The sequence below is a fragment of the Oncorhynchus nerka genome, linkage group LG17 (assembly GCF_034236695.1).
Source record: "Oncorhynchus nerka isolate Pitt River linkage group LG17, Oner_Uvic_2.0, whole genome shotgun sequence".
NCBI classification, from domain to species: domain Eukaryota; kingdom Metazoa; phylum Chordata; class Actinopteri; order Salmoniformes; family Salmonidae; genus Oncorhynchus; species Oncorhynchus nerka.
This window is the reverse complement of record NC_088412.1, coordinates 10,605,235-10,622,049: the sequence shown is the minus strand read 5'-3', so window position 1 is coordinate 10,622,049 and position 16,815 is coordinate 10,605,235. Positions and strand designations below refer to the sequence as shown.

Genomic DNA, 16,815 nt, shown 5'->3' with positions numbered 1-16,815 from the left:
CTCTTTTTCTTCCCTCCCCCTCTCTTTCTTCCCTCCCCCTCTCTCTTTTCTTCCTTCCTCCCTCCCTCTCTCTTTTCTTCCCTCCCCTCTCTCTCTTTTCTTCCCTCCCTCTCTCTCTCTTTTCTTCCCTCCCCCTCTCTTTTCTTCCTTCCCTCCCTCCCTCTCTCTTTTCTTCCCTCCCTCTCTCTCTTTTCTTCCCTCCCTCTCTCTCTCTTTTCTTCCCTCCCTCTCTCTCTCTTTTCTTCCCTCCCTCTCTCTCTCTTTTCTTCCCTCTCTCTCTCTCTTTTCTTCCCTCCCCCTCTCTCTTTTCTTCCCTCCCTCCCTCTCTCTCTCTTTTCTTCCCTCCCCCTCTCTCTCTTTTCTTCCCTCCCTCCCTCTCTCTCTCTTTTCTTCCCTCCCCTCTCTCTTTTCTTCCTTCCCTCCCTCCCTCTCTCTTTTCTTCCCTCCCCCTCTCTCTCTTTTCTTCCCTCCCCCTCTCTCTTTTCTTCCCTCCCTCTCTCTCTCTTTTCTTCCCTCCCCCTCTCTCTCTTTTCTTCCCTCCCCCTCTCTCTCTCTTCTTCCCTCCCTCTCTCTCTCTCTTCTTCCCTCCCTCCCTCTCTCTTTTCTTCCCTCCATCCCTCTCCTACCTGCTGAGGAGCGGCGGACATCTTGAAACCGGACGGGTCGATGCAGTTGGCCGGGTCGGACGGCGTCACAGAAGCGTGCTGGTATCCAGAGTAACCACCAGACGAGGGGTCCTGGATGACGGGCGGGTCCTCTCTGACCGGCTCTGAGGAGCGGGTGATGGCTGGCTCCGTGGGCAGGCCAACCTAATGGGATTTAGAGACTGCAGTTACAACAAACTGAGACCTTTTTAAAACTTGTATGAGGTACACTATATATACAAAAGTATGTGGACACCCCTTCAAATGAGTGGATTAAGCTAACACAACCATGCAATCTCCATAGACAAACATTGACCGTGAAATGTCCTTACTGAAGAGCTCAGTGACTTACACCGTCATAGGATGCCACCTTTCCAACAAGTGAGTTTGTCAAATGATCAGACCTGGTAGCGCTGCCCCGGTCAACTGTACGTGCTGTTATTGTGAACTGGAAACGTCTAGGAGCAACAACGGCTCAGCCGCGAAGTGGTAGACCACACAAGCTCACAGTCAAGCGCTGAAGCGCATAGCTCATAAAAATTCTGTCCTCGGTTGCAACACTCACTACCGAGTTCCAAACTGCCTCTAGAAGCAACGTCAGCACAAGAACTGTTCATCGGTAGCTTCATGAAATGGGTTTCCATGGCCGAGCAGCCGCACACAAGCCTAAGATCGCCATGCGCAATGCCAAGCGTGGATCGAGTGGTGTAAAGCTCGTCGCCATTGGACTCTGGAGCAGTGGAAATGCATTCTCTGGAGTGATGAATCACGCTTCACCCTTTGGCAGTCCGACAGACTGGGTTTGGCGGATGCCAGGAGAACGCTAGCTGCCCGAATGCATAGTGCCAACTGTAAAGTTTGGTGGAGGATAAATAATGGTCTGGGGCTGTTTTTCATGGTTGGGGCTAGTGCTCTTAAGTTCCAGTAAAGGGAAATCTTAACGCTACAGCATACAATAACATTCTAGATGATTCTGTGTTTTGTGGCAACAGTTTGGGAAAGGCCGTTTCCTGTTTCAACATGACATGAGATGTTTGACGAGCATGTGTCTTAATGTAACTGTATTCTGCATAATTCAGCCTTTTTGACTGCGAACATGAATCAAATATCTATTTCAGAAATAAAATAAATTTTTTGTAAAAATCTGACTGACCTCGTCATTGAGCGTCTCGTCTAGTTCCTGGTCAGTGTAGGCCCCGCCCTCTGTGTCCGTGTCCTCATAGTCAGAGGTGTGGCGGCTGTCCGTGCTGTACATGGAGTATTCACTGCCCGGGGCTGACAGATATGACAGACGGTCATCATGGATGTCGAGGTCATCGTCCGGAGCGCCGTCAGCCTGGGGAGAGGCAAAGGAAGAAGAGGAGGGAGTGGTGGATGGGAAGAAATATGCAGTTTTTTTAGGGTTGCTTCAGCAGGTGAGTCAGAAATGATTAGATGTTATTCAAACAAAAAAAAAGCTCAATGCTTTTGGAAAGATCATAATTATGAGTGACTTTTTTAACTGTGAAACTACAGTTGAGTGTTTCTCTCACCTTGCCCTCTGACACCCAGACCAACTGGTTCTGTTGCTGCTGAACGGTCTCCTTCAGAGCGCCGTACCAGCCATCGTTCATGTTGTTCATGTTGATGGTGGCTAACAGAGGACAGAAGGGTTACCGTGTTACTGGTTAGCATGATGCTGCCCATTTAGCATGAGAGCAATTCAACATGAATGGATCCCTGAGGAATTCCACCAGATGTAGTGGCCTTTTATTACACGGAACAAAAAATGTTAACGAAACATGAAACAACTTCAAATATTTTACTGAGTTACAGTTCATATAAGGAAATCTGTCAATTTAAATATATTCATTAGGCCCTAATCTATAGATTTCACGACAGGGAATACAGATATGCATCTGTTGGTCACAGATACCTTCAAAAGATAAGTGTAAGGGGTGTGGATCAGATAACCAGTCAGTATCTGGTGTGACCACCATTTGCCTCATTCAGTGCTACACATCTCCCTCACATAGAGTTGATCAGGTTGTTGATTGTGGTCTGTGGAATGTTGTCCCACTCCTCTTCAATGGCTGTGCGGAGTTGTTGGATATTGGCGGGAACTGGAACGCGCTGTCGTACAAGACGATCCAGAGCATCCAAAACATACTCAGTGGGTGACATGTCTGGTGAGTATGCAGACCATGGAAGAACTGGGACATTTTCAGCTTCCAGGAATTGTGTACAGATCCTTGCAACATGGGGCCGTGCGTTATCATGCGGAAATATGAGGTGATGGTGGTGGATGAATGGCATGTCGATGGGCTTCAGGATCTCATCACGGTATCTCTGTGCGTTCAAATTGCCATTGATAAAATGCAATAGTATTTGTTGTCTGTAGCTTATGCCTGTCCATACCATAACCCCACCTCCACCACGGAGCCCTCTGTTCACAACGTTGACCTCAGCAAACCGCTCGCCCACACGCTGTCTGCCATCTGCCCTGTACAGTTGAAACTGGGATTTATCAGTGAAGATCACACTTCTCCAGTGTGCCAGTGGCCATCGGAGGTGAGCATTTTCCCACTGAAGTCAGTTACGACGCCAAACTGCAATCAGGTCAAGACCCTGATGAGGACGACGAGCACGCAGATGAGCTTCCCTGAGACGGTTTCTGACAGTTTGTGTAGAAATTCTTCTGTTGTGCAAATCAACAGTTTCATCAGCTTTCCGGGTGGATTGTCTCAGACGTTCCTGCAGGTGAAGAAGCCGGATGTGAAGGTCCTGGGCTGGCGTGGTTAGATGTGATCTGTGGTTGTGAAGCCGGATGTGAAGGTCCTGGGCTGGCGTGGTTAGATGTGATCTGTGGTTGTGAAGCCGGATGTGAAGGTCCTGGGCTGGCGTGGTTAGATGTGATCTGTGGTTGTGAAGCCGGATGTGAAGGTCCTGGGCTGGCGTGGTTAGATGTGATCTGTGGTTGTGAAGCCGGATGGACTTACTGACAAATTCTCTAAAACGACGTTAGATGCTGCTTATGGTAGAGAAATTAACATTCAATAATCTGGCAACAGCTCTGGTGGACATTCCTGCAGTCAACATGCCAATTGCACGTTCCCTCAAAACTTGAGACATCTGTGGCATTGTGTTGTGTGACAAAACTACACATTTTAGAGAGACCTTTTATTGTCCCCAGCACAAGGTGCAAATGTGTAATAATCATGCTGTTTACTCAGCTTCTTGATATGCCACACCTGTCAGGTGGATGGGTTATTATGGCAAATTTGTGCACACAAATTGAGAGAAATAAGCTTTTTGTGCGTATGGATCATTTCTGGGATCTTTTATTTCAGCTCAAGAAACATGGGACCAACACTTTACATGTTGCATTTATATTTCTGTTCAGTGTAGACACCCGTGTGAATCGTTAACGTGCTACTTTCATGACCAAGCAATCAAAATGGTTCCAGAATCAAAATGGTTCCAGAATTAAAATGGTTCCCGAATCAAAATGGTTCCAGAATCAAGCTTATGAGCAGTATGTGTGTGAAAATGGCTGGGTATTTAACTGGACCACAGGACCACAGGACTTCCTCTGGGATCCTGAACCCTTGTTCTTTTAGTAACAGATGTGAACAACACCTCATAACACCGTCATAATTTAGACCCATTTCCCAGCCATGAAAAGTTGTGCAGGTTCTCATCAGAAAGATGTAAACCTATGACTTCAAATGCAGCAAATGAATAAACACGTGGCTGAAGAATTGCAACATTTACCTGGAGCTAACTCTGCAGATTAGTGCTACTGGGTGATTTGAAAAGTCATAGTCAATCAATAATATAATAATACTTGGTACCAAAAAATGGTATCTGTGAAAACGATGAGAATAGAAAGGTTCAGAACTTTTGTGAAAAATCACAGCACAGTAGAAAAATACATGGCAAATAGAAATCCAATATGGACTTTGTTATGAGATGGATGGGAGGGGTTGAATGGAGCTGAAGGGTGGGACTGGATGGTGTTACGAGATAAATGGGAGGGGTTGAATGGAGCTGAAGGGTGGGACTGGATGGTGTTACGAGATAAATGGGAGGGGTTGAATGGAGCTGAAGGGTGGGACTGGTGGGACTGGATGGTGTTACGAGATGGATGGGAGGGTTGAAGATAAATGGGATGGGGGGTTGAATGGAGCTGAAGGGTGGGACTGGATGGTGTTACGAGATAGATGGGAGGGGTTGAATGGAGACAGATGGGATGGGAGTTGAATGGAAGGGTGGGACTGAGACAGATGGGAGGAGTTGTGGGACCAATAACAAACAAAAGATAACTAATGTAAAATGTATATAGTATGTATAAGCAGGAAGTTGAGGCCTAAGTGTTGTTGTTCATTAGTTTACTCCAATTATGGGAGGGGTGTTAGGGTTAGTGGAAAATAATAAAGGAAAATATATTTTTAAAAGCTGTGTGTATATATATATATATATATATATTTTTTTTTACAGAACATAATGGGTGATTGGAAATGATGCAGACAATGACATTGATAGAAGCCACATCTGCAATAGTAAAGCCGATCTATCCACTAAAAAACAACCACATAATCAGTTGGTTATCCTCTACAACATAGCAGATGTCGGAGGGTTGATTACCTAGAAGCTGGCAAGCCAGCGAGGCAATGTAAAACATCCCAAACAGAGCTAGACGATGCCAGGAGAATAATCTACGTGTTGTTATAGCCACCAGTCTGGTGTTTTCAGGTCAACCTCACAGTTAAGTTAGTCACGGTTCTGTCATCAGGGTTAGCTATCCTGCTATAGTCAAGGTTCTGTCATCAGGGTTAGCTATCCTGCTATAGTCAAGGTTCTGTCATCAGGGTTAGCTATCCTGCTATAGTCAAGGTTCTGTCATCAGGGTTAGCTATCCTGCTATAGTCAAGGTTCTGTCATCAGGGTTAGCTATCCTGCTATAGTCAAGGTTCCGTCATCAGGGTTAGCTATCCTGCTATAGTCAAGGTTCCGTCATCAGGGTTAGCTATCCTGCTATAGTCAAGGTTCCGTCATCAGGGTTAGCTATCCTGCTATAGTCAAGGTTCCGTCATCAGGGTTAGCTATCCTGCTATAGTCAAGGTTCCGTCATCAGGGTTAGCTATCCTGCTATAGTCAAGGTTCCGTCATCAGGGTTAGCTATCCTGCTATAGTCAAGGTTCCGTCATCAGGGTTAGCTATCCTGCTATAGTCAAGGTTCTGTCATCAGGGTTAGCTATCCTGCTATAGTCAAGGTTCCGTCATCAGGGTTAGCTATCCTGCTATAGTCAAGGTTCCGTCATCAGGGTTAGCTATCCTGCTATAGTCAAGGTTCCGTAAACATCATAGTCAAGGTTCCGTCATAGGGTTAGCTATCCTGCTATAGTCAAGGTTCCGTCATGAGGGTTAGCTATCCTGCTATAGTCAGGTTCCGTCATCAGGGTTAGCTATCCTGCTATAGTCAAGGTTCCGTCATCAGGGTTAGCTATCCTGCTATAGTCAAGGTTCCGTCATCAGGGTTAGCTATCCTGCTATAGTCAAGGTTCCGTCATCAGGGTTAGCTATCCTGCTATAGATATTTTCGGTACGAGGATATGGGCACATCACTTTTGATTTTTTTTATCTGTAAACATCATAAAGGTGATATTTCAAATGTCTCCCTCAGTACTTACTGGTGAAGAGATGGAGGTTGTTCTTCCTCTTCTCTCTCCTCTCCTCTCCTCTCTCTCTCCTCTCCTCTCTCTCTCTCCTCTCCTCCCTCAGTACTTACTGGTGAAGAGATGGAGGTTGTTCTTCCTCTTCTCTCTCCTCTCCTCTCTCTCTCCTCTCCTCTCTCTCTCTCCTCTCCTCCCTCAGTACTTACTGGTGAAGAGATGGAGGTTGTTCTTCCTCTTCTCTCTCCTCTCCTCTCTCTCTCCTCTCCTCTCTCTCTCTCCTCTCCTCCCTCAGTACTTACTGGTGAAGAGATGGAGGTTGTTCTTCCTCTTCTCTCTCCTCTCCTCTCTCTCTCCCTCTCCTCTCTCTCTCTCCTCTCCTCCCTCAGTACTTACTGGTGAAGAGATGGAGGTTGTTCTTCCTCTTCTCTCTCCTCTCCTCTCTCTCTCCTCTCTCTCTCTCTCTCCTCTCCTCCCTCAGTACTTACTGGTGAAGAGATGGAGGTTGTTCTTCTCTTCTTCTCTCTCCTCTCCTCTCTCTCTCTCCTCTCCTCCCTCAGTACTTACTGGTGAAGAGATGGAGGTTGTTCTTCCTCTTCTCTCTCCTCTCCTCTCCTCTCTCTCTCCTCTCCTCTCTCTCTCTCCTCTCCTCCCTCAGTACTTACTGGTGAAGAGATGGAGGTTGTTCTTCCTCTTCTCTCTCCTCTCCTCTCTCTCTCTCCTCTCCTCCCTCAGTACTTACTGGTGAAGAGATGGAGGTTGTTCTTCCTTAGTTGCATGGCTCTCTCTCTCTCTCTCCTCTCCTCTCTCTCTCTCCTCTTCTCTCTACTCTCCCCTCTCTCTACTCTCCCCTCTCTCTACTCTACTCTCCTCTCTCTACTCTACTCTCCTCTCTCAGTACTTACTGGTGAAGAGGTGGTGGTTGTTCTTCCTTAGTTTCAAGGCTCTCTCTCCTCTCCTCTCTCTCTCATTCTCTCTACTCTCCTCTCTCTCTCTACTTTCCTCTCCCTCAGTACTTACTGGTGAAGAGGTGGTGGTTGTTCTTCCTTAGTTTCAAGGCTCTCTCGTAGAGTTTCCGGGCTGACTTCCTGGACTCGGAACAGAGCCTGGTTCTCATGTTCTTGACACCCTGCTTGCTGTCCGGGTTGAGGAACACCACGATGGGATACCACTGGGCATAGTTCAGACGATCCACCGCGTTGGGGGTGATGTCCAGGACTGCATGTTTATCCTACACCAGACAAGACACCATAACTTAGTTGACGTAGCCGTTCCTTTTAAGCGCCTAGTGGAGCAATGGGCCTCAAACAGACTGTCATCTCCAGTGAATCCTGTTCTTGGCTGTTCTCTGTGCATCGTCAGTGGAATATCATTGGACAAAGGCTACATTTGAAATAGTCATTCGGACCGCATCACAAAATTATCTAAAACCGAACATCACCAACCCCACAACAGTTTTACAATCAAAAACACTGTCCTATTAAAATGAACGACTGTATGTTTAAAAGAAAACTCACTCTGTCGATGATCTGCTTGATGGTGTGGAGACGGATGATTCCTGAACTTCGCTGGTCTGTCCCTGCGTCTCTAGGTTCACTCTCTGGAACACAGGGGAAGGGACAGTTTCATCATTCTATAGTCAAACTGTTCAACAGAATTCAGGAATCTTCAGAGCATTTGCACGTCATTCCGATACACTGTGTTACTCATTTGCACATCATTCCGATACACTGTGTTACTCATTTGCACGTCATTCCGATACACTGTTACTCATTTGCACGTCATTCCGATACACTGTTACTCATTTGCACGTCATTCCGATACACTGTGTTACTCATTTGCACGTCATTCCGATACACTGTTACTCATTTGCACGTCATTCCGATACACTGTGTTGCTCATTTGCACGTCATATATTACCTTTATTTAACTAGGCAAGTCAGTTAAGAACAAATTCTTATTTTCAATGACGGCCTAAGAACAGTGGGTTAACTTGCTGTTCAGGGGCAGAGCGACAGATTTGTACCTTGTCAGCTCGGGGGTTTGAACTTGCAAACTTCCGGTTATTAGTCCAACGCTCTAACCACTAGGCTACGCTGCCGCCCCCCCTGCCGTCATTCCGATACTCTGTGTTACTCATTTGCACGTCATTCTGATACACTGTGTTACTCATTTGCATGTCATTCCGATACTCTGTGTTACTCATTTGCACGTCATTCTGATACACTGTGTTACTCATTTGCATGTCATTCCGATACACTGTTACTCATTTGCATGTCATTCCGATACACTGTTACTCATTTGCATGTCATTCCGATACACTGTTACTCATTTGCATGTCATTCCGATACACTGTTACTCATTTGCATGTCATTCCGATACACTGTTACTCATTTGCATGTCATTCCGATACACTGTGTTACTCATTTGCACGTCATTCTGATACACTGTGTTACTACTCATTTGCTGTGTTACTCATTTGCACATCATTTACACGTTACTCATTTGCACGCTGCTGTTACTCATTTGCACATCATTCCGATACACTGTGTTACTCATTTGCACGTCATTCCGATACACTGTGTTACTCATTTGCACATCATTCCGATACACTGTTTTACTCATTTCCACGTCATTCCGATACACCGTGTTACTCACTTGCAAGTTCAAACAGATCAGGCTCCTCCCGGGAGATTTTCTCTCGTGCCACATCTGCGATGGGTCCAAATACCACCACAGGTCTGAGGAAACCAGCTGGACAAAGGAACAGAGGACAGACTGAGAGGATGGTGTATCAGTAGCGTTCCATCCTACCCTAAAGGTCATCAGAGGACAGACTGGTGTATCAGTAGTGTTCCATCCTACCCTAAAGGTCATCAGAGGACAGACTGGTGTATCAGTAGTGTTCCATCCTACCCTAAAGGTCATCAGAGGACAGACTGAGAGGATGGTGTATCAGTAGCGTTCCATCCTACCCTAAAAGTCATCAGAGGACAGACTGAGAGGATGGTGTATCAGTAGCGTTCCATCCTATCCTAAAGGTCATCAGAGGACAGACTGGTGTATCCGTAGTGTTCCATCCTACCCTAAAGGTCATCAGAGGACAGACTGAGAGGATGGTGTATCAGTAGCGTTCCATCCTACCCTAAAGGTCATCAGAGGACAGACTGGTGTATCAGTAGCGTTCCATCCTACCCTAAAGGTCATCAGAGGACAGACTGGTGTATCAGTAGTGTTCCATCCTACCCTAAAGGTCATCAGAGGACAGACTGAGAGGATGGTGTATCAGTAGCGTTCCATCCTACCCTAAAGGTCATCAGAGGACAGACTGGTGTATCAGTAGCGTTCCATCCTACCCTAAAGGTCATCAGAGGACAGACTGGTGTATCAGTAGTGTTCCATCCTACCCTAAAGGTCATCAGAGGACAGACTGGTGTATCAGTAGTGTTCCATCCTACCCTAAAGGTCATCAGAGGACAGACTGAGAGGATGGTGTATCAGTAGCGTTCCATCCTACCCTAAAGGTCATCAGAGGACAGACTGAGAGGATGGTGTATCAGTAGTGTTCCATCCTACCCTAAAGGTCATCAGAGGACAGACTGGTGTATCAGTAGTGTTCCATTCTACCCTAAAGGTCATCAGAGGACCGACTGGTGTATCAGTAGTGTTCCATTCTACCCTAAAGGTCATCAGAGGACAGACTGAGAGGATGGTGTATCAGTAGCGTTCCATCCTACCCTAAAGGTCATCAGAGGACAGACTGGTGTATCAGTAGTGTTCCATCCTACCCTAAAGGTCATCAGAGGACAGACTGGTGTATCAGTGTTCCATCCTACCCTATCATAAGGTTCTTGGCTCTATATAGCCAGTGATCTAGTATAACCTTTCCAACTTTCTTATTTACTGAGAAATAGAAAACGTTGGTGGTGCGTTAAGACATATGAAAACGGTGCCATGTTCTCCTTTAAATAAAACGCTCCAAACATCACTAATAGACAGAGAGTCAGAGACAGACAGTGGGTTAGGGAGGAGGGGCTAGGGAGGGGGAGGGGTTAGGGAGGAGGGGCTAGGGGGGAGTTAGGGAGGAGGGGCTAGGGGGGGAGGAAGGGCTAGCAAGGAGTTAGGGAAGAGGGAGGGAGGGGCTAGGGAGGAGGAGTGAGGGAGGAGTGGCTAGTGAGGGGCTAGCGAGGAGGGGCTAGTGAGGGGCTAGCGAGGAGGGGTTAGGGAGGAGGGGCTGGAGAGGGGCTAGCGAGGAGGGGTTAGGGAGGAGGGGTTAAGGAGGAGGGGCCACTATCAGAGTTGTCGGTCCTCACCCTCTCTCAGCACCACCCTCTCGTAAGCGGGGAACTTGGTCTGTACGGGCTGGGCCGACAGGTCCTCTCTGCTTTTCCTCAGGTTCCTCTTGGAGCTCCTCAGGCCCCTGAACCTCCAGAAGTCTGCCCTGTCGCCCCCTGCTGTCTTAGGGAGGGTGTACTGCATGCTGGACAGCTGCTCCGCTCTGGAGACACCAGAGAACATTTGTTATATTATGTTTTTCTCCGTAACAGAGAATGAGATGTAGCTCTCTGTAAAACCCAGATGAAGGTCTAATCTAATGAGATGTAGCTCTCTGTAAAACCAGGATGAAGGTCTAGTCTAATGAGATGTAGCTCTCTGTAAAACCCGGATGAAGGTCTAGTCTAATGAGATGTAGCTCTCTGTAAAACCCAGATGAAGGTCTAGTCTAATGAGATGTAGCTCTCTGTAAAACCAGGATGAAGGTCTAGTCTAATGAGATGTAGCTCTCTGTAAAACCCGGATGGAGGTCTAGTCTAATGAGATATAGCTCTCTGTAAAACCCAGATGAAGGTCTAGTCTAATGAGATGTAGCTCTCTGTAAAACCCCGATGAAGGTCTAGTCTAATGAGATGTAGCTCTCTGTAAAACCAGGATGAAGGTCTAGTCTAATGAGATGTAGCTCTCTGTAAAACCCGGATGGAGGTCTAGTCTAATGAGATGTAGCTCTCTGTAAAACCAGGATGAAGGTCTAGTCTAATGAGATGTAGCTCTCTGTAAAACCCGGATGGAGGTCTAGTCTAATGAGATATAGCTCTCTGTAAAACCCAGATGAAGGTCTAGTCTAATGAGATGTAGCTCTCTGTAAAACCCCGATGAAGGTCTAGTCTAATGAGATGTAGCTCTCTGTAAAACCAGGATGAAGGTCTAGTCTAATGAGATGTAGCTCTCTGTAAAACCCGGATGAAGGTCTAGTCTAATGAGATGTAGCTCTCTGTAAAACCCGGATGAAGGTCTAGTCTAATGAGATGTAGCTCTCTGTAAATCCCGGATGAAGGTCTAGTCTAATGAGATGTAGCTCTCTGTAAAACCCAGATGAAGGTCTATTGAGATGTTTGTGAAAAATATTATATTTTTGGTATCTTCAAAATCACCCGTGCTTGAGTTTCTTTTCTACTCAGGAGAATGAGAGGGACAGACAGAGCTCTTAGTAGAGACTAAAGGGCTTTGATGTGTCCGTGACACTGTCCAGGAAACTTGGCATGGCTAACGTTAATATTTACATGGCAATGATAATCATATCAAATGTGGTTAAAGCTATGAGAGGACAACGTGACATCAACATTGTTATGATAAATGGTGACCAGTGCGAAATCTTGTTCCACTATTATTTTAATGTATTTATATGATTGTCTTAACCAGGTAAGTTATATGGAACACGTTCTCTTTTCAAATAAACAAACTGACTTCTGTGATACAAACACCTAGAGGAGCAAAATGGGTAGGATCGAAGAAGAGGACAGAATGGCAGAAGGAGAATAGCACAAGAAGAAGAGGACAGAATAGCAGAAGAAGAGGACAGAATGGCAGAAGGAGAAGAGGACAGAATAGCACAAGAAGAAGAGGACAGAATAGCACAAGAAGAAGAGGACAGAATAGCACAAGAAGAAGAGGACAGAATAGCACAAGAAGAAGAGGACAGAATAGCACAAGAAGAATAGGACAGAATAGCACAAGAAGAAGAGGACAGAATAGCAGAAGAGGACAGAATAGCTGGAGGAGGAGACAGAATGGCAGACGAAGAGGACAGAATAGCAGAAGAAGAAGACAGAATAGCAGATGAAGAAGAGGACAGAATAGCAGAAGACAGAATAGCAGAAGAAGAGGACAGAATAGCAGAAGAAGAGGACAGAATGGCGGAAGAGGACAGAATGGCAAAAGAAGAGTACAGAATAGCACAAGAAGAAGAGGACAGAATAGCACAAGAAGAAGACAGAATAGCACAAGAAGAGAACAGAATAGCACAAGAAGTAGAGGACAGAATAGCACAAGAAGTAGAGGACAGAATAGCACAAGAAGAAGAGGACAGAATAGCAGAAGAGGACAGAATAGCAGAATAAGAGGACAGAATAGCAGAAGAAGAGGACAGAATGGCAGAAGAAGAGAACAGAATAGCAGAAGAAGAGGACAGAATAGCAGAAGAGGACAGAATAGCACAAGAAGAAGAGGACAGAATACCAGAAGAGGACAGAATACCAGAAGAGGACAGAATAGCAGAAGAAGAGGACAGAATAGCTGGAGGAGGAGACAGAATGACAGACGAAGAGGACAGAATAGCAGAAGAAGAAGACAGAATAGCAGAAGAAGAAGAGGACAGAATAGCTGGAGGAGGAGACAGAATGACAGACGAAGAGGACAGAATAGCAGAAGAAGAGGACAGAATAGCAGAAGAAGAGGACAGAATGGCAGAAGAGGACAGAATAGCAGAAGAAGAGGACAGAATAGCACAAGAAGAATAGCACAAGAAGAAGAGGACAGAATAGCACAAGAAGAAGAGGACAGAATAGCACAAGAAGAAGAGGACAGAATAGCACAAGAAGAAGAGGACAGAATAGCACAAGAAGAAGAGGACAGAATAGCACAAGAAGAAGAGGACAGAATAGCACAAGAAGAAGATGACAGAATAGCACAAGAAGAAGAGGACAGAATAGCAGAAGAGGACAGAATAGCAGAAGAAGAGGACAGAATAGCAGAAGAAGAGGACAGAATGGCAGAAGAAGAGAACAGAATAGCAGAAGAAGAGGACAGAATAGCAAGAAGAAGAGGACAGAATAGCACAAGAAGAAGAGGACAGAATAGCACAAGAAGAAGAGGACAGAATAGCACAAGAAGAAGAGGACAGAATAGCACAAGAAGAAGATGACAGAATAGCACAAGAAGAAGAGGACAGAATAGCAGAAGAGGACAGAATAGCAGAAGAGGACAGAATAGCTGGAGGAGGAGACAGAATGACAGACGAAGAGGACAGAATAGCAGAAGAAGAAGACAGAATAGCAGAAGAAGAGGACAGAATAGCAGAAGAAGACAGAATAGCAGAAGAAGAGGACAGAATAGCAGAAGAAGAGGACAGAATGGCAGAAGAGGACAGAATGGCAGAAGAGGACAGAATAGCACAAGAAGAAGAGGACAGAATAGCACAAGAAGAAGAGGACAGAATAGCACAAGAGGACAGAATAGCACAAGAGGACAGAATAGCAGAAGAGGACAGAATAGCTGGAGGAGGAGACAGAATGACAGACGAAGAGGACAGAATAGCAGAAGAAGAAGACAGAATAGCAGAAGAAGAAGAGGACAGAATAGCAGAAGAAGAGGACAGAATAGCAGAAGAGGACAGAATGGCAGAAGGAGAATAGCACAAGAAGAAGAGGACAGAATAGCAGAAGAAGAGGACAGAATGGCAGAAGGAGAAGAGGACAGAATAGCACAAGAAGAAGAGGACAGAATAGCACAAGAAGAAGAGGACAGAATAGCACAAGAAGAAGAGGACAGAATAGCACAAGAAGAATAGGACAGAATAGCACAAGAAGAAGAGGACAGAATAGCAGAAGAGGACAGAATAGCTGGAGGAGGAGACAGAATGGCAGACGAAGAGGACAGAATAGCAGAAGAAGAAGACAGAATAGCAGATGAAGAAGAGGACAGAATAGCAGAAGACAGAATAGCAGAAGAAGAGGACAGAATAGCAGAAGAAGAGGACAGAATGGCGGAAGAGGACAGAATGGCAAAAGAAGAGTACAGAATAGCACAAGAAGAAGAGGACAGAATAGCACAAGAAGAAGACAGAATAGCACAAGAAGAGAACAGAATAGCACAAGAAGTAGAGGACAGAATAGCACAAGAAGTAGAGGACAGAATAGCACAAGAAGAAGAGGACAGAATAGCAGAAGAGGACAGAATAGCAGAATAAGAGGACAGAATAGCAGAAGAAGAGGACAGAATGGCAGAAGAAGAGAACAGAATAGCAGAAGAAGAGGACAGAATAGCAGAAGAGGACAGAATAGCACAAGAAGAAGAGGACAGAATACCAGAAGAGGACAGAATACCAGAAGAGGACAGAATAGCAGAAGAAGAGGACAGAATAGCTGGAGGAGGAGACAGAATGACAGACGAAGAGGACAGAATAGCAGAAGAAGAAGACAGAATAGCAGAAGAAGAAGAGGACAGAATAGCTGGAGGAGGAGACAGAATGACAGACGAAGAGGACAGAATAGCAGAAGAAGAGGACAGAATAGCAGAAGAAGAGGACAGAATGGCAGAAGAGGACAGAATAGCAGAAGAAGAGGACAGAATAGCACAAGAAGAATAGCACAAGAAGAAGAGGACAGAATAGCACAAGAAGAAGAGGACAGAATAGCACAAGAAGAAGAGGACAGAATAGCACAAGAAGAAGAGGACAGAATAGCACAAGAAGAAGAGGACAGAATAGCACAAGAAGAAGAGGACAGAATAGCACAAGAAGAAGATGACAGAATAGCACAAGAAGAAGAGGACAGAATAGCAGAAGAGGACAGAATAGCAGAAGAAGAGGACAGAATAGCAGAAGAAGAGGACAGAATGGCAGAAGAAGAGAACAGAATAGCAGAAGAAGAGGACAGAATAGCAGAAGAGGACAGAATAGCACAAGAAGAAGAGGACAGAATAGCACAAGAAGAAGAGGACAGAATAGCACAAGAAGAAGAGGACAGAATAGCACAAGAAGAAGAGGACAGAATAGCACAAGAAGAAGATGACAGAATAGCACAAGAAGAAGAGGACAGAATAGCAGAAGAGGACAGAATAGCAGAAGAGGACAGAATAGCTGGAGGAGGAGACAGAATGACAGACGAAGAGGACAGAATAGCAGAAGAAGAAGACAGAATAGCAGAAGAAGAGGACAGAATAGCAGAAGAAGACAGAATAGCAGAAGAAGAGGACAGAATAGCAGAAGAAGAGGACAGAATGGCAGAAGAGGACAGAATGGCAGAAGAGGACAGAATAGCACAAGAAGAAGAGGACAGAATAGCACAAGAAGAAGAGGACAGAATAGCACAAGAGGACAGAATAGCACAAGAGGACAGAATAGCAGAAGAGGACAGAATAGCTGGAGGAGGAGACAGAATGACAGACGAAGAGGACAGAATAGCAGAAGAAGAAGACAGAATAGCAGAAGAAGAAGAGGACAGAATAGCAGAAGAAGAGGACAGAATAGCAGAAGAGGACAGAATGGCAGAAGAGGACAGAATAGCAGAAGAATAGGACAGAATAGCACAAGAAGAAGAGGACAGAATAGCACAAGAAGAAGAGGACAGAATACCAGAAGAGGACAGAATAGCACAAGAAGAAGAGGACAGAATAGCAGAAGAGGACAGAATAGCTGGAGGAGGAGACAGAATGACAGACGACAGAATAGCAGAAGAAGAAGAGGACAGAATAGCAGAAGAGGACAGAGTAGCAGAAGAAGAGGACAGAATGGCAGAAGAGGACAGAATAGCAGAAGAAGAGGACAGAATGGCAGAAGAGGACAGAATAGCAGAAGAATAGGACAGAATAGCACAAGAAGAAGAGGACAGAATAGCACAAGAAGAAGAGGACAGAATAGCACAAGAAGAAGACAGAATAGCACAAGAAGAAGAGGACAGAATAGCAGAAGAAGAAGAGGACAGAATAGCCCAAGAAGAAGAGGACAGAATAGCAGAAGAGGACAGAATAGCAGAAGAGGACAGAATAGCTGGAGGAGGAGACAGAATGACAGACGAAGAGGACAGAATAGCAGAAGAAGAAGACAGAATAGCAGAAGAAGAGGACAGAATAGCAGAAGAAGAGGACAGAATAGCAGAAGAAGAGGACAGAATGGCAGAAGAGGACAGAATGGCAGAAGAGGACAGAATGGCAGAAGAGGACAGAATAGCACAAGAAGAAGAGGACAGAATAGCACAAGAAGAAGAGGACAGAATAGCACAAGAAGAAGAGGACAGAATAGCACAAGAAGAAGGACAGAATAGCACAAGAAGAAGAGGACAGAATAGCACAAGAAGAAGATGACAGAATAGCACAAGAAGAAGAGGACAGAATAGCACAAGAAGAAGAGGACAGAATAGCACAAGAAGAAGAGGACAGAATAGCAGAAGAGGACAGAATAGCTGGAGGAGGAGACAGAATGGCAGACGAAGAGGACAGAATAGCAGAAGAAGAAGAGGACAGAA

General features: G+C 45.4%; 1 pseudogene; it reads right to left on the bottom strand.

Moving 5' to 3' along the window:
* Positions 1 to 16,815, bottom strand: part of LOC115117279 (tight junction protein ZO-1-like) — a 222,293-nt pseudogene that overhangs the window by 30,867 nt on the left and 174,611 nt on the right.